Source organism: Chanos chanos, chromosome 16 (assembly GCF_902362185.1).
Source record: "Chanos chanos chromosome 16, fChaCha1.1, whole genome shotgun sequence".
Lineage (NCBI taxonomy): Eukaryota > Metazoa > Chordata > Actinopteri > Gonorynchiformes > Chanidae > Chanos > Chanos chanos.
Window position 1 is genome coordinate 16,841,614 of NC_044510.1, and position 7,500 is coordinate 16,849,113.

Here is a 7,500-nt window from a genome sequence, read left to right on the forward strand (position 1 = left end):
CACCTGTACTTTAGAACTGTCCACTAATTATCAGATCACCAAAATCGGACCTAATGCAAGGTGAACAGGGCCTTAGTGGTCTCATGGCCAGCTGTAGCAGTCAGACAGTGCTGTAGTCTTAATGGTCTCATGGCCCTAACAGTCAGGCAGTGCTGTAGTCTTAGTGGTCTCATGGCCCTAACAGTCAGACAGTGCTGTAGTCTTAGAGGTCTCATGGCCCTAACAGTCAGACAGTGCTGTAGTCTTAGTGGTCTCATGGCCCTAACAGTCAGACAGTGCTGTAGTCTTAATGGTCTCATGGCCCTAACAGTCAGACAGTGCTGTAGTCTTAGTGGTCTCATGGCCCTAACAGTCAGGCAGTGCTGTAGTCTTAATGGTCTCATGGCCCTAACAGTCAGACAGTGCTGTAGTCTTAGTGGTCTCATGGCCCTAACAGTCAGGCAGTGCTGTAGTCTTAATGGTCTCATGGCCCTAACAGTCAGGCAGTGCTGTAGTCTTAGTGGTCTCATGGCCCTAACAGTCAGACAGTGCTGTAGTCTTAATGGTCTCATGGCCCTAACAGTCAGACAGTGCTGTAGTCTTAATGGTCTCATGGCCCTAACAGTCAGACAGTGCTGTAGTCTTAGTGGTCTCATGGCCCTAACAGTCAGACAGTGCTGTAGTCTTAATGGTCTCATGGCCCTAACAGTCAGACAGTGCTGTAGTCTTAGTGGTCTCATGGCCCTAACAGTCAGGCAGTGCTGTAGTCTTAATGGTCTCATGGCCCTAACAGTCAGACAGTGCTGTAGTCTTAGTGGTCTCATGGCCCTAACAGTCAGACAGTGCTGTAGTCTTAGTGGTCTCATGGCCCTAGCAGTCAGGCAGTCCTGTAGTCTTAGTGGTCTCGTGGCCCTAGCAGGCAGGGCTCTCTAACCCTAACCCTGGAGTGAGGTGATACAGGGTAGTTTTCACTCTCTCCTGACTGTGTGTCACTCTGCCCTTTAGCTCCTGTCATCTTTCACACCAGCGTTCAAAACTTTACTGAACAAAGGAATCTGATATTTACTCTCTCACAACAATCAGATCCTAATCTGAGTGTGTGAATGTAAGTGTGTAAGTGTGTGTGTGTGTGTCCTCATCAGTATGTCTGCAGGACACTGTATGATTTAGAAATTTAGAAGAGATGACAACTTAGTGTGGCCACAGACAAACACATAGAGTATATGAGGAGACACCCGTGCATGTGTCTCACAGTGTGGCAGGGTGACGCCGAACAGGGGTTCGGGTGGCCCAAAGCACACCAAAAATAAACAAAAAGAATGGCTCCGCCGCAAATAGCACGTAAGTGTACGGTGTTTTATTTACAGTGCAACAACAAAAATCCAGTCCCAAGTGAAGAAAAGTGAAAAAAAAAAATGTCCAAAACGGCAAATATTTACAGGAAGAAAAAATGGATATATATTTACAAGAAAACAAACAAACAAACAAACAAAATATATATATAGAGATAAACAAATTGCTACTATCAATTCTCACTACGTTCAATTCACTACACCACAGCTACACTCTGTTTCTCCTGTCTCCCACAACCTACAATAATGAAAAACCCCCTTTTGTACTGTAAGCCCCTCCCCTCAGAACATACCAGCTTCCCCTTTGTTGATTTAAAATAAAATGGCAATTAATTATTCACCCCCGTACATATACACAATCACAAACTCAAATATACACTCCACAGTAATTGTTCACTGGCTTGTAACCGCCGATCTTTACATTTTAACATAAAAACCCCTTTTCCCTGGAGTGGCCCCTTCCCCACGTGCATCACGCATGCGCCACCCCAGCTAAACCAAATAAATGAATTTGCATTCCACCAGTTCTGTTTGGTCCTCCCCTGCACCGGTAGTCCCAGGCTACTGTAACGCCGACAACCAAACAGACGGACAAACAGAGAAAACAGATGGAGACACGACAATCCAACAAACACTACAACGCAATACAAATATGCAAACCAAGCGACATGTATAATAAAGACGGGACAAACATTTATCTGGGTAATTGTGTACGTGTGTAACCTGATAAAGATGCTAACGGTAAAACAAACAGTAAAGACGCTAACAAACATTTAGGTGTAATTGGAGGTGTTTGTAGGGTGTTTTAAACTGTAAGAATGGAACGTGAATTGGAAATGTTTGTGTGTATGGAACCGGATAACCTGCTGCGTGCTTCGAGTGTGCACCCTCGAAGCTAACGCAATATGTGATTAGAATGGGTGTATTATAGATATGTATGAATGACGTACACGTAACAGGACACAAACACGAACGACCAAAGTACAATTATGGAAAAGTGGTTGGTTTGGGGGGGAAAAGGCGCCGCTCACGGCCTGAGACAGAGCCCTCTGTCACATTACCTCCCTCCTCTTCTGGATTGCCAAAAGTCGGCAATCTGGAAAGGTAATCAGCCATTAGATTTTGCTTCCCGGCCTTATGCCTGATGATGAACTTGTAGGGCTGCAGTGCCAGGTACCACCTAGTCACCCGAGCATTATGATCTTTCATTGTCTGGATCCAAGTCAGTGCCCGGTGGTCCGTGTCCAGGTCGAACTCCCTCCCCAGCAGATAATACCGAAGGCTGTCTAGGGCCCACTTTATGGCAAGGCACTCTTTTTCAATAGTCGAGTACCTCTGCTCTCTGGGCAGCAGCTTCCGGCTAAGGTATAGGACAGGACGCTCTTCTCCTGGCTTGCCCTGTGCCAGAACTGCCCCAATGCCCACAGCTGAGGCATCCACCTGCACCAGGAACCGTTTACCAAAATCTGGACTTTGCAGCACTGGGGACGCACACAAACGTCTCTTTAGGGTAACGAACGCCACCTCACACTCCTCTGTCCATTCAACCGGGTTCTTGGCTGTCTTACTGGTGAGGTTGGTCAGGGGTGCAGCAATTGTGGAGAAATTAGGGATAAATCGGCGGTACCAACCTACAAGACCCAGGAATGACCTGACCTGTTTTCTGGTGCGGGGACGAGGGCTGTTCTGTATCGCCTCAACCTTATCCACTTGAGGCCGGACTACTCCTCTGCCCACCAGGTACCCCAGGTATTTGGTTTCCGGCCTTGCCCACTCACACTTCTGCACATTCAGGGTGAGTCCTGCTTCCTGTATGCGCTGTAGAACCTTGTGGAGGTGCCGGAGATGGTCGTCCCACGAACTACTAAAGATGACCACATCATCCAAGTAAGCTGCACAGCAGTCTTCACAGTCCTGCAGCACACGGTCCATCAGTCGCTGGAAGGTGGCTGGCGCTCCATGTAGCCCAAATGGCATCACCGTAAACTGGAACAGGCCCATGGGGGTCCTGAAGGCAGTGTACTTCCGTGACTCCTTTTCCAGGGGCACCTGCCAGTAACCCTTACAGAGGTCCAGAGTGGTAATAAACCTGGCCTTACCAATCTTCTCTAAGAGGTCATCAACCCGTGGCATTGGATATGCATCAAACTGGGACACGGCATTCAGCTTACGGAAATCCATGCAGATTCTGAGGGAACCGTCCTTCTTAGGGACAATGACAATGGGGCTGCTCCATTCACTCATTGATGGCTCAATGACGCCCAGGTCCCTCATGGTCTGGATTTCCTCCTTCAGCCCCGGCACCAGGCACTCCGGCACTCGGTATGGCCGCTGTCGTATGGGGGTGGAGTCTTTGAGGTTTATTCGGTGCTCCAACACCTCAGTATGACCAGGCCTCTGCCGGAACAAGGCGGGGAAGTCAGCAAACACCTGCTGGAGCTCAGCTCTCTGGCCACTCTCCAGATGCTCCAGGTCCACACTCCCCTGCTGCTGCCAAGCCTCCAAGTCTCCTCCATTTTCCTCATCTGCCTCCACTTTTCTCGCTAACATCACCTGCGCAGTCTGTCTCTCCTTCCATTCTTTCATGAGGTTCACATGATACACCTGAGTCTCCTTGCCTTTATCTGGGTGGTGAACCTCATAGGTGACTGGACCCATCTTTCTAGTGATGGTGTAGGGCCCCTGCCACTTTGCCAGTAGCTTGCTGGTGGATGATGGAAGAAGCAGCAGAACCTTCTGTCCTGGCTGGTACTCACGGTGCCTGGCATACTTGTCATACCACAGCTTTTGAGCCCGTTGTGCCTTCTGGAGGTTTTCCGCAGCCTCCTCCCTATACTTCTCCAGACGGTCCCTCATCTGCAGGACATATTGGACAATGCCGATCTCTGAAGTAGCTGATTTGGCCCCCTCCCAGGTCTTCTTTAAGAGGTCCAGTGGTCCCTGAACTCTCCACCCGTAGACCAGCTCAAATGGGGAGAAACCTGTAGACGCCTGGGGTACCTCCCTGTAAGCAAACAACAAGAATGGTAACCATTTATCCCAGTTTTTCCCTGTGTCTGCCACGAACTTCCTCAGCATGTTTTTGAGGGTCTGGTTGAACCGTTCCACAAGCCCGTCGGTTTGGGGATGGTAGGGACTGGTCCTGATCGCCTTGACGCCCAACTGCTGATGTAGTTGTTGCATCAAGCGGGAGGTGAAGTTTGTCCCCTGGTCTGTCAAGATCTCCTCGGGAAATCCTACACGGGAGAACAACTGAACCAGGGCACTAATGATCTTTGGGGTCGTGATGGAGCGGAGTGGGAAGGCCTCAGGGTACCTGGTGGCATAGTCACAGATGACAAGAATATACTGGTACCCAGCACTGCTCTTCTCCAGGGGCCCCACGATGTCCATGGCAATCCGCTGGAACGGTGTGGAGATCACTGGCAATGAGTACAGAGGGGCTCTGTCAGACCTGCGGACGGCACCTGTTTTCTGACACACAGGACATGTTATGCAATAGGACTGAACATCTGTATACATGGACGGCCAGTAGAACCGGGAACTTAACCTAAGATATGTTTTTTGCAGGGCTAGGTGTCCAGCCCAAGGGATGGTGTGTGCGAGGTGGAGGACCAGGGGTCTACATGCGGTGGGAACAACCAACCGTTTACCATTTTCTCCTTCCACATAGAGAATCCCATTTTCAACAAAAATACGTTCCCCGCTATGACCCACAGAGCTGCCCCCACCCATACTTGCCTTCTCAAACATGGGTTTTAAAGACACATCAGCACATTGCAAAGCCCCAATATTCTCAGGAATCTCCCACTCTCCAGCATCAAGCCCTGACACATCTGTTTTAGCTACTGGAGAACCCAAGTGTTTCTCCAAGCGCCGCTGACGGCGTGACTTTCTGGGCCCTTTGGTCCCGCCCTGGCACAGACTATCACATAAGTCTGGCAGTGGCTGCAGACCCGCCTTAGCTTGGGCCCTTGTAACAACAGGACATGAGATTTTCACATTCATTGCATTTCCATCATTCAACACCAACAGATCAGACAGCACCGGCAAATCTCTTCCCAAGACCATATCAGTAGGCAGGCTCTCAGCCACCCCAGCATTTAACAAGTACATTTGATCGTTTATGTTGACTGTAATCTCCACTGTGGGGTACACCTTCTTGTCACCATGTACACACTGGACAGCAATTTTTCTACTGTAGTTCATGTTCCCCTCAGGTACCAAGTTCTTTTTTTATGAGAGTCACAGAACTCCCAGTGTCCACTAGTGCCTGGACAGATTGACCATTAACAATAATTTCACACTTCATATCAGAGCCTCCCCCCTCCCAACCAGGACTGTCCCCCTCCCTTGGCACATAACAGAATCCAGTCAGTTTAGGTTTTCTCACTGGACAAACAGAAGCCTTGTGACCTGGCTGCTGGCAGTAGAAACAAACTAGCCCTTTGCCCATATTTCGGCTGCTGTCCCCCTTTACACCCCCAACCCCAACAGGGTTACCTCCTTTGTCCCGATTGTCCCAGGGTGTTCTGGGGGTGGCCTGTGGTCGCAGCACGCTCCTCCGTCGGGCGTTCAGGTACTGCTGGGCTAGCTTTGCAGCTGTCAGTCCATTGTCTGGATCATGTTCTTTGACCCAGGTTCTGACCTCACCAGGCAGGACGTGCAGCAGCTGCTCCAGGATGATCATCTCGCTGATCTCCTCCTTGGTGTGCTGGTCTGGACGAATCCAACGGCGGTACAGTCCCTTTAGGCGGTTGTAGGTCTCAGTGGGGGTCTCTCCAAGTGGAGGGGTGGTCTCTCGGAAGCGTTGGCGGTAGGTCTCTGGCGAAATGTTGAATTTTTCCAGCAACGCCTCCTTAAGGTCTGCATAGGAGTTGGACCTCTCCTCGTCCATTGCTGTGTAGGCCTCCAGTGCTTTGCCTGTCAACAGTGGCACCAGGCGGCATGCCCACTCCTGCTCTGGCCACGCCCAGGTCCTGGCCATGCGTTCAAAGCGCAGGAGGTAATTTTCTATGTCCTCCCCTGGCTGATAGACGGGCATCTTTGGCTCTTTGCAATAAACCCTCTCAGCTGGGGATGGAGCGGGGCTGGTGTCTTGCTGGATAACGGGTGCAGTGGAACGTCGGCGTGGTGTGGGTGTTGGGAGAGCCAATCGGGGACTTTCAGAAGCTGTTGTCACTGTTGTTGAGGTCTGATCAGGCTGAATGGGCATATCTGATGTGGTTGGTTGTGGTCTTTGCCGGATGATTGCTGCTAGGCCTCGGATCTCCTCCAGAAACCCTTCCTCCCGTCGTTGCTGTGCGGTGAGGAAGTCCCGCAGCAGCGCCACCATACCTGCCTCTGGGGCTGCGTCTTGGCTGGGAAGCCCTTGCTGTGGAGTGCTGGTTTTTGGACGCGCTCCCTGCCGCTCCGACTCCTCCTCCTCCACGGTATCCCAGCCTGCATCCTCTTTGGGGTCTGGCAGCTTCACTGTCTGGGACCGAAGGCCCGTCCTCCTCCTCACTGGCTGCACTGTTTTGCGGCTGGCCATCCCACTTCTGACACCAAAATGTGGCAGGGTGACGCCGAACAGGGGTTCGGGTGGCCCAAAGCACACCAAAAATAAACAAAAAGAATGGCTCCGCCGCAAATAGCACGTAAGTGTACGGTGTTTTATTTACAGTGCAACAACAAAAATCCAGTCCCAAGTGAAGAAAAGTGAAAAAAAAAAATGTCCAAAACGGCAAATATTTACAGGAAGAAAAAATGGATATATATTTACAAGAAAACAAACAAACAAACAAACAAAATATATATATAGAGATAAACAAATTGCTACTATCAATTCTCACTACGTTCAATTCACTACACCACAGCTACACTCTGTTTCTCCTGTCTCCCACAACCTACAATAATGAAAAACCCCCTTTTGTACTGTAAGCCCCTCCCCTCAGAACATACCAGCTTCCCCTTTGTTGATTTAAAATAAAATGGCAATTAATTATTCACCCCCGTACATATACACAATCACAAACTCAAATATACACTCCACAGTAATTGTTCACTTTCACCATTTCTGGCTTGTAACCGCCGATCTTTACATTTTAACATAAAAACCCCTTTTCCCTGGAGTGGCCCCTTCCCCACGTGCATCACGCATGCGCCACCCCAGCTAAACCAAATAAAT

General features: G+C 49.9%; 1 protein-coding gene across 1 annotated transcript in view; it reads left to right on the plus strand.

Annotated features, from left to right (window-relative positions):
• The window catches only part of LOC115829832 (transmembrane protein 184B-like), a 21,040-nt gene that overhangs the window by 6,712 nt on the left and 6,828 nt on the right, over positions 1–7,500 (plus strand). The gene's annotated exons all lie outside the window — the stretch shown is intronic.